Below are 16,708 nucleotides of genomic sequence, written 5' to 3'. Positions count from 1 at the left end.
TTGCTTACATTAATAGGGTGGGGTGGCGGGGTAGGGAAGCCCTCCTCGAAGTTTACTGTCACTGCTTTGGATTCCTTTTGCTGACCAGATCCGTCTGCGTGCAAACTCAGGAGGAGGAGGAGGAGGTGCCCAGGCCGACTGCAAAGAGAGGGAATATGTAAGCAAGTCCCATTTAGAGCAAAAGCCAGAAGCCAGACCCTTGAATGCTTGTTAACCTATGGTGTAAGCTTCCACATGATTTTCAGTTCTGATCCTAGGTGTATTTACATGGCAACAAGTCCTGCTGCGTTCAGTGCAACTGTTTTATTTGGAAATGCCTCTTTTTTTCCGTAATCTTGAGTGCTGTGAACTGGGAATGTTGCTACTGTCGGAGGAAGGTTACATGCATGCTCCTTCGTAAATAAGAGAGCCTATGTGTACATGCTGCAGGGTTTTTTTTCTCTGAGTCACCAATGGGATTTCAGTCCTTAGGTATTAATAGCTCATTAATCACCCATTCACTAAAACCATTTTAAAGCACTAATGGTGTCCAGATTCCTATCCTGCCTTGTTGGCATATGTGCACCTTGCAAAACGTCGGAGGAAGGCCACCTTATTACATTGACTGTGAACATTAAACAGAGGCTGCAAAGTGTTATCCTTCCAGTGGTATCTAAGAGTGCTCTTCTGTAATCCTAGAAGACTCAGTGTTAATCAGTCTCCTGCACAGTTGTGTTTCGTTATTAGGAAGCCTGTGGGGATGGTCCCATAGGAGACTCCAATTAGTTCAGCTACCGGTAGCTGAAGCAGTGGTAGGTACCGGTAGCTTATTCTTTTCACCTTGCCTGTCACTCTTTTTCATACCTTCTATTACAGGTTGTCGAACAGGCCTCCTAGTGGTCTGTGCCTCGAGAGAGAAAGAGAAAAAGGTGTTGGTGCAAAAAATAATATGGTATTAAATTAGTATGGAAGTTAGTGCTTGCTACCCAGCCCCCAGCATCAGTTTTACATAGAAATCTAAGGTATATATAGGTAATTGATACTTGGTGTGCTTTCCTTAAGATAAGAGTTTTGTGAATCGCGAAACTTGCTGACAGATGTTTAGCCACCAGCTTTTTTATATCTGTGCAGCTAGTGACTTTTCATTCCTTGCCAAACCTTTATACAAGAGCAAAGGATTTCTCTCTTTGGGAGCCTCTAGGCATATCCGAGACAAATGCATTTGGCAGCAGTTATTGCATTGTTCAGGGAAAACAGTGACTATAGGAGTCAGTTTCTTGTTGCTTGGAGGCAAAGTCTTCCCCTATGACAGGCAAAACAAAGAAGGTCTTCAAAATCCGGAGTTGAAAGCCATGATCCCCGCCCCCCATATCACTTTTCTTCTTCTTAACTTGTCCTAGTTCTGAAAGGGTAATGAATCATCCATAGAAAGCGTTTTAAATAACACTTGATTTAGCACAGCTGCACACTTTTGGGGTTGTCTGGCACGGAGACAATGTTGTTTGGAAAACAGAAAATTTGCATGGAAATAATCCTGCAAATAAATATGCACTTGATAAATCAACAGGGCTTGGTAAACCTGTCACTTGCAAGTACCTGCTTTTAGATGCTGCAAAACACTTGTCTTCATTGCCATAATTTGTTGAACTTTTAGGGCACATATCCCAGTAACACAATCACTTTATATTTGATGGACAGCACAGCCGCAATGTAGACAAGCAGTTCTAACATTCCACCCCATCTCATTTTGTGTAATGTACAGCTATAGTTAAGTGAATCATAACTATTCATTTACTTCTTAATGTGTACCATGTTGTGGCAAGGTTATCAGTAACTTCGGTTTTACTCCCTTGGAAAATGGAAGCTTGAGCATCGTTTGGCATTGCTTCTAGTAAACACCTTTTCATAGATTTGTATTCAGAGACACTTGCTTAAAAATATGCTTTGGGAAAGCCAAGGGGCCTTGACGGTGCAGGGTATAAATCTTTAAAACAATAAAGTTCTTCATCAAGTGGTTGTATTGCTGCCTCCAATATTGAGGGCCTCTGGGATGACTATAAATCTGCTTCATTGTCTTGCAAGACAGATTATTTAAAAACGATCTGTAGTATTCCTATAGGGAAGATTATGTGCTTGGTTTGCAATTGTGTGCATAATATTGGCTGTGTCGATGTCCATGGGATATATAAAAAACTGCATGCATAAAAAAGAAGGTTGTGGTGCTTTTTATACGCTGTGATTGAAAGATAAAACTTAAAATTGTAAATAATAGCAAAATATAACCAATAGTTGCATTAATCCTCTCTCATGGTTAATGCTAGCAATCCACTTTTCTAATTTGACACAAATGTCTGCAGCAAATCCATTTTCAAACTATTAATTATGCTAGATTTGGAACCATTAAATATGCTATTACTGAGTTGCAAATGGGATTTGGAAAAACAACCTGTACTAGATCTAATATTCAACAATGTGCTTCTGGTAGTGACATTGGCTGTTCAGTGGAACTCCTCCAACTTTAATGTTTGGGCACCCTTAAATCTGTTCTGTGGGTTCCTCTTATCATCTGGAGCAGATTCAGGGGTGCCATGGGAAAAGAAGAGGGAGAAGACATTCCTTTGTGTAGAAATCCTTGTGATGATGAAAACATTTCGTTAGATACTGCCCTCGGTGATTTTGCATTATACTCAAAAGCACATGCATAAATTGACAATTATGTTTAACCTTTTGATCTTACTTTGGAAACAGTTGCTTAAATTTGATATCCAGCCCAAATTTTTAATTGCATAATCCTCCCTCTCCCTCAGCTTGGTGGAAGGGAGAAGTTTGGCTTAAATGGTTTGCCCAGTGCCGTGTAGATTGCACAGCCTATGCTGATTACACCACTATTTCTTTTAGCCAGGTGTGTGTTGGGTAGATGGGGAAAATGTGGCAGAACAAGTAAGAAGTACAGAATGAAATATCAGATGCAAGTGGATTATATTGCATGCACTTCATGAATCAATCAGACCCTCTTGCCTTTTGTGGATCTGCCCTGGGCCACCTTTGCCTAAAACAGTAGATTTATATTACTTTCCTCCTACACAATCATTATTACTTTCAGCCCCTCTCAGGAAAACTCCATGTGGAACTAGGAATTTTGTGGATCCAAATTTATCTTCACAAGATCAAGTCCCAAATTCTTCTTCATTTCGCCTAATGGTGTATAATGAAGACACCAGCAGAACCTTCTGGGGAGAGCATTGCACAAATGGGGAGCTAATGCAGAAAAAGCCTGTTTCTCATATTGCCACCCTCTGGACTTCTTGTTGAGGAGCCATAGGACGAAGGGCCTCAGAGGATGATCTTAGGGTTACGGTAGGTTCATATGGAGAGAGGCAGTCCTTGAAGTATTGCAGTCCTGAGCTTACCTCACATCATTGTTAGGGGTATGGGTCACCTAAAACGAGAAAGCAAGTTATAAGAACAGTGATATTGTCAATTACCCAACCAATTCAGCCTGCTTCCTAAAGGAAACCTGTCACGCAGTTGTTTGGTGCACTTGCAAACATTCCTCTTAATCCTTACTTAAACACAATAAAGCACATTTTTCAAAGGCATGTAAACCAGCTTGACTGCATTTCCTCTGTAGCTGAAGCAGGAGAAAGTCTTAAGTCTAATGGGTAGTGGAACAGATTCCCAGGCTTGCAGAGGCAAGGGAAAAAAATCCATAATACATATGGTGTGCCACTACAGAGGAAATATTATGTGGTTCTCCCATTATCCCTGACTATACTTGGCTGGGGCTGATTGAATCCAACTTGTTTACTGCCAACAAACAACGATCTGGAGGTTTGAAGCCCTTCATTACAAATAAACCCAGGACTCTTCCTTAGTCACGATTTGTTTAGCTATTCTGTTGGGTAGTTACTAAGCTTCGAAAACATGAGGCAAGAAAAACGAAAAGAAAAAAAACTTTGCAGATACAAGCTATGGCATGTTTGTTCATCTGTGGGATAATTTGGGGGTGAACTCATGGTTTGTTAAACCATAGCTTAAGCAAACCATGTCCCTGGGTTATGTGTGAACCAGGTCTTGAGACAGAGCAGTAAAAACAACAGCACCAGAAGATAGGCACAAGTAACAACAGTATTACTGAAGTGAAGAAATAAGTATAAAGCTGCAAGGAAATGAGCATCTGTGAAAGGTTGCTTAAGTCTTCGTTTTTATATCAGTGTTGTCTAAACATATATTTTGGAATAAAGGGTTTTGAATTGAAAGGCAATATAACACAAATGCTGCACAGTGAGAGATCACATTTCTACTTCTAAAGAAAACAAACAAACAAATAACCGTGGTTGTGCTCAGAATCTTGACAATGGCCTTGGCTTTAACTCTTTCCTTCCACATTCAATTGAAGGGGGAACGGTGTGTTGAGTGATTTTTGCAGGTTTTAAAAACCTGACATTCAGTGATCAAAGTGAAAGATTCAAGATAGCGACTTAATATAACATACCCAAGGAATGCTTCATGTTTCTACTTCCAAAATTCTACATATCATTAGCAAAGAAGTTTGAGAGCATTGCACCAGCCATCCAGTATATTTGACAGCAATATTGTATTTTCAAGCTAATGGGCATCACACATTCTTTCAGCTGAAGTTTACGCTTCCCTACCTGCTATGATAACATGCAGTAATGCCAGTTCCTTGCGGCAAACTTGGAAGCCGGCCTTCAAAATTCTCATTCAATATCCTCAATCTGTGTGCTTTCTGGAGCAATCAACCTTCTCTCTCTCAGATCGAGACTACATAGAATTTTCTTCAAAATCGGGACTGAAACTCACTCCAAACTATGATTTCATATTTTGCATTTAAAGGAGATCCTGGTTAAGCATACCTGTAATTAATAGTGCTGATGCCAGCTTTATGTACAGTTGTACCTTGTGTTACAAATGCTGCATGTTGCGTTCGTCACGGGTTACAAACGCGCCGAACCCGGAAGTACTGAAACGGGTTACTTCCGGGTTCGGCGGTTCACGCATGCGCAGACGTGCAAAATGACATCACGTGCATGCGCAGAATTGCATTGCGCGCAGACACGGCGCTTTAGGATGCGGACCTTCCAGGTTACGAATAGGGCTCCGGAACGGATCCCGTTTGTAACCAGAGGTACCACTGTATATAAATATCTATATGTCTCCTTTATGGGCTAACCCTCCTAAGAGTGCTTGCATCATACTGAAACAGAAACCAGTCTTAAAACATTAGGCATCCCATAGACCTCTGGTTGGCCACTGTAAGAATAAAATGCTGGCTGAGATGGACCTTTATCCTGATCAAGCAGGATAAAGAGGGACGGGGGCGCTGTGGTCTAAACCACTTAGCCTCTTGGGCTTGCTGGTCGGAAGGTCGCAGGTTTGAATCTGCATAACAGGGTGAGCTCCCATTGCTCTAACCCAGCTTCTGCCAACCTAGCAGTTCGAAATCACACCAGTGCAAGTAGATAAATAGGTACCACTGTGGAGGGAAGGTAAACAGCATTTCCGTGCACTCTGGCTTCCATCACGGTGTTCTATTGCACCAGAAGCAGTTTAGTCATGCTGGCCACATGTAATATACACAAGTATCAATTGTGGTGAAAATACTGATACAACAAAACAAAAAAACACACCACAAACTGGCTATAACTATAAAACCAAATTTACTGGAATAGAAATGAGCTGGTAACCATTGGATTCACAAACATGCTAAAGTGCCAAGTGCAAATACTGAGAACAAAAGATAAAAATACAGCTATATCTGACCAAATTGGATTGATGAATCATATAACAAGTGGCATAAGTCCAAATACAGAATGATGACCCTGTGCCTGGGTGAACGGAGAAAGTTCAAAAACCGTTGTCGGTGTCAAACTAGATGGAATGTTTCTCAAAGGGTCTCAAGTTGGAAACTCCAAACCGTGTAAATGGAAAAGGTGAATCAAAGCCACCACCCAGATGGGGATGAAGACCTGCTTTCCGGATATGTGTCAGGTTTCTCAAAGTGCTTCATCAGTCCAAAGCAAATCGTGCAAAACAGATTACCTGATCCAGCAGAGCTCTTCCTGTGTGTGTGTGTGTGTGTGTGTTTGCGTATAATGAAAGTTTTATTCATATAGCGTATAAATAATATCCCATATAAATGATGCAACAGCCATTTAAAATGAAGGCAAGCACTGTGTTTATTAACTAAAACATCATTAGAACAGTGACAGCTGAAAACAATGCAGAACATTTAACTATTAGTTAAAAGCCAAAAGGCCTGTTTAAAAATAGTGAAGGGGTGCATTGCTTAAAAGAGGAGGAATTCCAGGGAAAATAACGTAAGAAGAACAGGTGCTCAAAGGCCCATCTAGAATCAGAATTGAGATGGAAGGAATCATGCGGGTCATCTGAGGTCCAGCGCCTTCTGGCGGTTCCCTCGCTGTGAGAAGTGAGGTTACAGGGAACCAGGCAGAGGGCCTTCTCGGTAGTGGCGCCTGCCCTGTGGAACGCCCTCCCAGCAGATGTCAAGGCAATACACAACTATTTTACTTTTAAAAGACAACTGAAGGTGGCCCTGTTTAGGGAAGTTTTTAATGCTTGATGCTGTATTGTTTTTAATATTTGGTTGGAAGCACCCCAGAGTGGCTGGGGAAACCCAGCCAGATGGGCGGGGTATAAATGATTAATAATAAATATTAATCATTAATATTATAAATAAATAAATAAATAAATATGTCCAATCCCCTGCTATGCAGAAATCATTTGCCCAATGTGGGGCTTGAACACACAACCCTGATATTTAGAGTCTCAGGCTCTACCAACTGAACTATCCTAGGTCTATTCCATCCTTTGGTTTCCCCAGTGCCCAAACACACTTTTAGGAGGCCTGCAATATCCTTTTCCCACTCCTAATCACCAGCAAATGATTTGGAGGCATTCTGCTTCTTATACATAGTCAATATATTTATTGTGACTTTATAACTTTTTTCTCCATGAATAAGTAGCATACATTTGGTGACTGGGTTCTTCTCTCTCTGCCCTGCACTCAAATATTCTTTTACTTATTTATAACCCTCCAGTAACTGAGAATTGCCCACTCACCTTAGCAAGAGAAAGCTGAGACACTTTATCCAATTACAGTATAAGTTGTTTCCCAACGCGTTCTGCTTTTGGAATAAACCCATCTGTGTACACGAATCCAGTTCTGAGTATTGATTCTTCCGAGTGATTTTATAGGAGCAGTCTAATATACAGTGTATTTTGTATAGCCTGTTACCACACTTAATATTTTCCCATAGCTTTTCCCTTTGTAGTTTGCAGCTTTAAAGCTGGCTGTATAAACCTCTTAAGTGGGTTTACTATCAGCAGGACACAACTACGCTGTTCTGTAAGTGATTTCTGTGAAACTTGTCACCGATAAAGCCTTTATTTGTGGCAACAAAATGGTCTTTCAAAATGTATTTGGGTAGAATGAATGCTTGAGATAGAGATCTCATGTGGGTTAAAAATAAATTCTACTGTTGTTGGTCTGTCAATGCATCAATCCAGAAATAACATTTTTAGGACTGATATTAAAATGGAGATCCACAGTTATATTTATGATTGCAGCAAAATGAAGCTACAGAGGCCCACGGCAATCTGCATCCTTCACAAATCGGCATTAAACAAAAAACAAAAACCCAGACATAATGCCCTTGTTATAAAAATAAGTTTTATATAATTTATGCTCCGTTATTTACACAAATTAATTGGTCAAACACATATAAAAACCCATTAATCAATGAAAACACACATAATCTTGAAACTACAGAAGAGTAGCAGTAGACAAAGACAAACTTGAAAGCAGCAGGTCACAGACTTATTTAAATGGGTGTTGGACGTTCATACCCAGTTTCAGCGCAGGAAGAAAAGGACTAAGACTCATCTCCTCAGGAAAGGTATTCTAAAGTTTCAGTGCCGCTACCAAAAAGTCCACATAGCTCATACCTGTGTGCCTGTTGAATCCCAGTGGTGATGGAGAGTAGAGCCTATGAAGCTTACCTTTGGGCATGAGCAGCATTGTTTTAGGATAGGGGTGGTTAATCAGTGACCCTCCATGGGATCTCAGTGATCAGGGATGATGGGAATTGTATTCCAATAGCATACAGAGTGCCATGGATTAGCCACATCTGAGTTAGGAAAATGTGGTTCTGAAGGTATCCTGGATCAAGGCTATTAAAGTTTGGTCTTTTTTATATTAACAGTTTGTTCTACAAGGTATTACAAATGAAGGAGGAGACAGGAAGAACTGGGAGTTTTTTCCCACCTTCAATTTACCATGTACTGTGGTGTCATTGTGCCATGCCTATGGCTGGGACAGGTCTATGAAAGAGTCTATTCCACTGGTTGTGTGGAGTTCAATGCTTGTGGCTGAAGGAACAAGTAAATATTTTCTAGGTCCCTGTATCAGATTTCAAGAGCATCAAGGATTTAGTATTTTTTTTCCCAACCCCAATGATATTGCAAACCTTCCAACCAGCAACGTAAAACAGCATCACAACTTCTTTGAACAAGATTTAAATCAAGGCATGATTGTTACTTGCCGCTATGAGAGAATCCAGAGAGATGCAGGCAGACAGAGCAAAACCATTTAGATGTCTTATCCAAATGTTCTGATTTCTGATCCTGTAGCTAAAGCCCCAGCATAAGTGCAAGTTTGGTTTTGCAAACTACTCTTGTCTGTTGTTGCCAACAGACTGCTATTGTTCTTGACACTTTCCCTACCTAGAGGTGCTGGATGACATAGATTCAACAATGCAGTTGAAGGTCTCCTCTCAGGTGAGATCTTCAGTTGGTGTAGAGCACAGAAAGGGACACTTTCTTAACCTACTTAAAAGCTTTATAATCCTGCCATCCCCCAGTACATCAGCAGCAGCTGTAATGAATCATTCCTTAGCCTTGGAGAAAAGCTTTCCAAATATATCTCGCATCTGTACAGTTGGCATCCTATTTATGTGCCTTTGTCTCATGAGGTTAATTTCTTTGGTGATTTTGCCTGCTACACAGTAGGCAGGCAGGCCTGAGTCTGTGATATAGTTAGATCAGAGACTGTGAAGAGAGCATTTTGAATTTCTTGGAATTCACTTACATGTCCTTGACTTTATGCCCTAGCTTTATGCCATGGAACTGGCAAAAACCTAGGGTCAGCCTACACAAATGTAGCCTATAGCGATGTATGTGCTTTTTTTCTTACCAAGAGAGAGCACTAGGGCCATGAAACTGCAGCAGATGAAGAAGTGAGGTTCAATAAATTGGGTTCTACCTTGAGTAAGAGCACGTGTTGCGGTCGGGCCCTGGTAAGACACCTCCCTGGTCGGTGGGGTGGGGCTGCTAGCCGGCCTTGGCTGCAGTAGGGTCAGGAGGTGTTGCTGGGCAAAGTTAAATGTTGCAACTTGTGATGGACAGCCCAGCGTCCTTTATATTGCTCTGCACGCGGGGTGATCTTCCTCTTGGCTGCGAGCTTCGGATCCCCTCCCCTCCCCCCCTCTTTTCATAGGCCTCTGCTTTGACCTTGCAACTGCCTGTCATGGGGTCGTCTGCTTTTGGGGCAGGGGCCCAGTAGGAATTTTTCCATTTGGCTGATTGGCTGTTGCCATCTGGTTTTCGCCTACTGCAGTAGCAATTTGTCACAACTTGTAAGGTTGGCGGTTAGGCATTGGTTATTGTATTGATTACTGGATGGGTGGTGCCCACCTCCATAATCATGGTGATGATGGTACAGGGAATTCTGTTAAAGGAATTCAATGGCTCTTTATGCTTTGTCCGAACCCCCGGTAGGGGATAGGGCCGTAGCCAGAGCCCCTGGGACCTCTGGGGAGAGGGAGGCTTTGCCCCCAGTCTTCTTAACTCTCCCCAGTTGGCATTCTCCCGATGCTGACTGGAGGTCAGCTCTGTCCCGGTGGACAGCTAGTCTGAACCAATGCCTACACAACCACTCACAGAATTTGTATTTCAATAAAGTTGTGGCCTAAATTATTTGCCAAAAACCCAAACAAAATTAATGTATCCAGTGTGAATTCCTTGGGGGTGGCTTGAGGACCTTGACACGCAATTCCTTCCTCAGCTGCGTTGAAGTTCTGGTCTGGACTTGCACTTTTGGTTACACACCTCACTTAGGTGCATTCAGAACAGCCTGTTTACCCCCCCCCCCCAGTGGAAAGATTCTCTTCTCTCCAAAGGAATTTAGTGGGTAGTAGATACACAGAGAAGTCCCAGCAGACACTAGTAACCAGTCTTCTGTTATGATGAGTGGGGGAGAGAATTTATATGTGCCTTTTCCTCAAGTAAATTTGTCATGAGGTGCTCCCCTCCCCCCTGATAATTCCAGTAGTAGCATATCTTACAAACATGCCATGCATCCACACGAAAGGTCGGTTAATACGTCCTACAAAATGAGTGTGTTCTAAAGTTTTGATCCAAGATTATAATAATCTGCCATTTTGTTTTATTTGAGATCCCTCCCCCTCCCACAAGAACACTTCATTGCAAAAAAAAATCTTGTCTAAGTCAGAAAATGTCATGTGAATAAGCTTTAGCCTTGGCTTGTTGATGTGCACAAGTACAGCTTCTTGGATCTTAAAATGCCAGTTTAAAAAGAGAGAGCACATAGAAGGCCAATAAAAGGCAAGACATTTGTGGTCCAAGCTTGTCATCTCTTTTGTGAATATTGCATTGCAGAGTCTGGAGAAAAGCCAGGCAGATCCTCTCATCCCTATTACAAGGAACTTGCCTGCCTCAGCACTTGTAACAACAACATCCATTCTCTCGCTTTTGATTTTGGTTCAGTGCCAATGTGACATAATGGAATTGAGAGTGGCATACTGCCAACATAGTATTTTGCTTGGCCAAGGGGTTGGGTTATAGTTGCTACTTTCAGATTAAGGGTAAAAGCTGATTCAGAAGGTTTAATTATGGAGTTAGAGCTCCTATCTCAACCCTTTCTGAAACTGGGCTTTTGGAGCAACAATTCTGCTGAAAATGATCTCTGTTATAACTTGCTCCTGCAACAAAATGTTTCAGTGTGGAGTAGTTGGTCCTCTTTATGGTTCCAGCCAGTATTCTCCAGTGTTCTGTATGCCATCCTCCCCATTGAAACTTAGCATTATGTAGCTACTAAGCATTCATAGGCCTCAATAAACTGTTTTGGGTTTTCCCATTTCTTTTCCTCATAAATATTTTCCCCCATATTCCTGTAAACTTTGGGTTGTGCATGGATCGTGTCATTTTGGCTACATGAGTTGTTACTATGATTTTTCTTAAGATAACCAGATTCTTAAGGTAAAACCACATTTTATGTGATGGTTCCTAATACCAATGAGGATTTTTTCATTTGTTATTTGGATACAGTTGAACAGCATTTTGAATCAAGATGGCAGGCTGAACTTTTCAAAACTGCATTGATTTTTGTTTGTTTGTTTCTTAGAATTCCTCAGCAACGCCAGGCATAAGGCTACTAGTAATCTATATAGTAGATAAATAAATAAAATGAAGCTAGTCAGAGTATTTCAAAACCATGCTTTATCCTGGGGAGCAAGAAGTTTATTTCAGTACACAACAAACATTTTGCCCATTTTTGTCTCCATAGAGGTGGCAATTCCTATAACTTTTGCCCACTTATATCATTTACTCTTTCACCTGCTCAAGCTTGACATTATAAGGCAGATGATATATTTTTGGCAATAAATGTTCTCTACTTTTTATTAACAATCTCCTTGATTCTATCTACTTCACTTAGCATATATTAATTACAATGTGCTGACTCAAGTATTTTTGTGGTGATGGTTGCAGCTCTAGCAGTGATTGGGTGAGCTGCTTTAAGTGTCACAGATGTGGTTACAAGAATCTCTGGTCGCCATTGACTCCCACCTCAGGCTCGAATTTCAAACTTTTGTATGAAAAATTCAGTAAAATCTTTGGCTACAGGCTTATAGACACCCTGCTGTTTTTCTTCAGTTAGATCTTTATATATTATGCAGTATTTGCTAATACTGTGTAATCTTTGAGATCTGTAGGGAAGCTTCAAAAGTCTTCTGGCAGCTGTGTAGACTCTTCCTCATTCATGTTGTAACCTGCAAAGTGGCCCTGGATCTATCCAGAAAAAAGAAAAAAGGAAATAGCCCACTGCAAACACAGCATGCAAGCAAAACCCAGCAAACTGTTATTATATATAACTGGCACCTGGGAGATAAGGCTTCAGTAACATGCCTTTAATTAGAAAGTCAAGTTTTCAAAAGAAATCCCGACAAAAAGGGAGGGGAGAGAGTGCGCTTTTCAAGTCCTACAATCAACAGTTCGACTTAATGTAAAATACTGGGAAATGAAAAGCTATCAAAAGACTTAAATAGACAAAAGCATAGCGGAAGAGGAATTAGCTGCTTAAAGCATCCATCCTCGAGAAATTTAAATAGCCTTTTGGAGGGGGGGGGAGATAAAGTGTGTGTTTTTCTGAACAGTTTGCATGCAAATCCTTACTGAAATGGAAATTTGGTTGTGTTTTTCTTTGAAAGAATGGTTGTATGAAATTATTCTACTTTACAGCAGAGGCAGCTGTCATGTAACAAGGGAATGAATGCACTGAAAACTATGTTCCCTTGATAAATTGCATGCTGAAGAACCCAGGTTCATGTCTTGGCTTCTTTAGCTACAAGGATCTGGTAGCAGCTGGTGGTAAAGACCTCGTGCTTGAGACCCTGGAGATCCAGTGCCCGTCAGAATAGACACTAGTTGGACTGAAAACAGTTTCATATATTTGAGGGTTGCCAGAGTCTTGAAGAGGGATGGGAAACCTGCAGCATTCCAGATGTTGTTGAACTGTAACTGCCGTCATCTCTGACCATTGACCAAGCTGGCTGTGGTTTAGGGGAACTGGAGTCCAACAACATTTGAAGGGTCACAGGTTCCTCTACAGCAGGATTTCCCAAATTTGGGTCTCCAGCTGTTGTTGGACTAAAACTGCCATCATCCATAACTAGCAGGTCAGGGATGACAGAAATCGTAGTCTACAAATTTAGAGCTGGAGACCCAAGTTTGAGAAACCCTGCTCTAGAGCATGCATAGCCTACATGGTGCCCTCCAGATGTTGTTGGACTCCTAACTACCATTGTTTCCAACCAACTTGGTCAGTGGTCAGGAGTTATGAGAACTGTAGTCCAACCGTATCTGGAGGGGACTCAATGTTGGTGTTCTGGGCTCTATAGAGTGGTGGGTATGAAAGCTGCAATTATGTGCCTACTTCATTGGGCACAGTTTGCATTGAAGTGTGATCTATTCTATTCTATTGAACTCAGAGGGACTTACTTTCAAGTAAGCATGGTTGCACTCCAAGGCAGGGTGTGTGCTCTGGTGACCTCTAGGTTTATGCTGTGCTGCATTTGAAGATGGTTTCAAAGCTGCAACACATGCAGAATTTTGTGGCCAGATTATTGACTAGGACCAGGCCCTTCTCTATGTGCCCCCTCAAATAAATGGGTGTTGTACCTGACACCAATATCTTCTCAGTGCCAGATGAAGACTTATATATTCTGCCAATCATTTGGATAACAATAATGGTTGGGTTTTAGTATCTGCTTTTGATGTTGGGTGAAGGTGGATATTTTTGTTTTGAAGGATGAACATATTTAGTTTATTTGTACTATGTTATCGTATTCCTGTATCTTTTTGTGTGTCACTTTGGTACTTCCTTTGGTTGTGGGAAGTGTTGAACAAATAACTAAACTAAAAGTAAGGCAGCCATCATGCTTCCTTTTCCACCTTTAGATCATGGAAATTCAGCTGTGCTAATTACTACCAAAAAGTTGAACCATTTATTGTAGTTGAATAAATTTAAGTGCTTCCTTTTTCAGGTGAGGAGGGAGCTAGGGGAAACCTTCCTTTTTGTTGCAAAATGATATAGGTCCATAATGCCAACCCTAAAAAGAGCCTATTCCAGGCAGATTTGGGTGGCTACCATAACAAAGAATTTAAAAAGTCAGGGGTCACTTTTTAAAGATTCTCTCTATTCTTAAAAAAGATGAAATATCTTCTGCTACTGAAATCTCTTTCACATTCATTGGTTTTCATTTTGTATTTGTGTCTGTTTCCAATATATAGCACAAGCAATATTAACACTTGTATATGTGATGCTTTCTTCAGTTTTTCACATGAACTACAGAACCAGCAAAGCTAACCCTCCTTAGTCAAATAAGTGCACTGTATTATGTTTACCAAATCCAATGTTCACGGAGAGGAGTGAAAGTAAGGCCGAACATAAGTTGGCAAGTCTGCCTGTTAGAAATTGCTAACCATTGCAATCTATACACTGCTTCTTTGATCCATTGGGAGTTGGCTGCAGTGTTGTACCACATACTTTGTGAGAGGAATGTGAAAAGCTCTCCTGTGGCTTTGAAGGATAAAGGGGCAGAGTTCAATGCTGGTTGTCACTTCTGAGAAGGCAATTGACTTTTCCACTTCTTTGTCTGGTAATGGTGTCATTGCTGTAGACTCTGTTATTGTGCTGTCCACTTTCTTTTTTTCAGTAATGCAAAAGCTGTCTTCGCATGGCTAGAATTGGACTCTCCCCACATTAGGGCCATTTTCATGCCCTTTCTCACATGCTGCATACAAGTGGCATGATGTTGCTCAAGTAGCAAATGGGAGGGTAGGTACACTGCAATTTAGGGTACAGAGATAGCTTTCACCTGCTTGATAGCATTGCTAATGTCTCGTTATTGAAAATGTTTTCAATGAAAAAGTAACTATCCTGTCTCTTTCTTGAGATAGATTTCAACTATTCTTATCTTGCTTAGCTAAATAAGGGTTAGTGTTGAAGGATTTCTGTCCTGTGTATAAACATCTGTGTTTCTTTTATGCATTTGCACCCATTTCTCCACTGAAAAGACTCTGGGTGACTTAGGATAGCAAACAATACAACCTCTTCCTATTAACCTATCCTTAGTTAATGTCTTTGATGGCGGCCTGGAGTGCAGAAGTCTTCACTCTGGTTCGCTGTCAGAGGACAATAGCCAGCTGTGCATTAGTTCAGTAGCGCAGCTGGCAAAAGATCAACCCACCCGTCCATCCCTAAAATGCTGTTTCTTTGCATCTTGTGTGATAACCTTGCTTTGTTTCCATATGCACCTTGTATGATGACCTTGCTGTGGTTGAAAAATGGTTGCTATATTCAGGACCGGAAAGGAATTTGCTCGCAAACCATTTTGGCCCATTTGGAAGTTTTGCCTTCCTCATAGAAATCATAACAACTTTGGGTGGATAAGACTTTGGTGGAATCCTAGTCCAGTTCTAAGTTCAGGGTGAATTAGTGCATCACCAGATTGCCTGTTAATGGGGTTTAAGTGGAAGTCTCTGTCCCGAAGCCAAGTGAGGTGCAGATGGGCCGTAAAGCTTTCAACAGCAGCCTGGGATGGGGGGGGGCACCTAAGTTGACCTTCATTTTGAGGGGGTCCATATCCCAAGCATGACCCTGCTGGAACTAGGGCCTGCTTCCCATATCTTCCTCACAGTTAAATGCTTCAGATCCCAATATGTAGCTAATAAATCAATCCATCAATCGTATACCTGCTTGTTCTAGGTTGTGCATCTATGGAAAGCTGAAGTATATAGTAATGCTTTCATAGATCATAGAATTATAGAGTTGGAAGGGGCCTGAGGATCATCTAGTCCAACCCCCCTGCAAAGCAGGAATATGCAGCTGTCCCAAACAGGGATCAAACTTGCAACCTTGGCATTATCACCACCATGCTCTACTTAACTGAGCTATCCAGGCCTTGAGAGTGTCTGATTTATGGCATAACATAGATGCTAGGCATATTTTTTTGTGAACCTCCAGCTCATTTTCCATTCCTGATGCAGGATTATTTCAACAAATAAATTATTGCCATTAATCTTTAGATAGAAAAAAGCCTGATGTTAGCTTGAAAATAATAACTGGCCTCTTAAAAACATGAACATTTATACATGGAAAAATGCCAAGACCTAACCAATAGGAGTAGTTGATGTCTCTATACCTGAGTACTACAAATTACAGGGGTGGTATTTCTATACTGATTGGGCTCTAAGGCTTATGTTCTGGGTGTCTGCTCAAGTGGATCTTCACTGCGGCATGTATACATACCCAAAAGAGCAACTGAAAGTGCAAAAATGAAATTTTGCTTTCTTGCTAATGAGCTTGCAGCTTGAAATTTTGATGAGGTAGAAAATTATTTTTTAAAAAGGTAGCAGCTCACTTTCATTTAGTGACCCTTGAGGGGTGTGTGTGTGTGTGTGTGTGTGTGTGTAAAAACCAGCCGAACCACTTCCCTGGGATTGTTTTAATTTGCCTTTTGAGTATTGACCTTCAGATATAAGGTGCAAAAAAGGTTTAAGGACCCTGCGTATGAAGTTTTGTGCTTCCAAAAATACTCCCCTCAAGGTCAAAATACATATTACACCAGTCAGGATAGAGTGTTTTTTATGTATGCCACAACAGCAGCTAGAATTTTATTGGCAAGAACATGGAAAGGTGAAGAGATACCAACGGTGGAGGAATGGCAGATGAAGATGATGGAATATATGGAACTCGCTGAACTGACCGTCAGAATCCGAGACCAGAGGGAGGGGAAGGCGTCGCAGGAGTGGAAAAAATTCAAAGACTATTTGGTTAAATCAGTTAAACTGAATATTTGAGTAGAATTAAATAGAATGTCGGCTTTGG

General features: G+C 41.1%; 1 protein-coding gene across 1 annotated transcript in view; it reads left to right on the top strand.

Moving 5' to 3' along the window:
- MCUB (mitochondrial calcium uniporter dominant negative subunit beta) overlaps positions 1 to 16,708 on the top strand; it is a 66,753-nt gene that overhangs the window by 530 nt on the left and 49,515 nt on the right.

Source organism: Lacerta agilis, chromosome 9, assembly GCF_009819535.1.
Source record: "Lacerta agilis isolate rLacAgi1 chromosome 9, rLacAgi1.pri, whole genome shotgun sequence".
In the NCBI taxonomy this organism is placed as follows: domain Eukaryota; kingdom Metazoa; phylum Chordata; class Lepidosauria; order Squamata; family Lacertidae; genus Lacerta; species Lacerta agilis.
The sequence above is the reverse complement of the archived record's forward strand: the minus strand, read 5'-3'. Positions and strand labels throughout refer to the sequence as shown.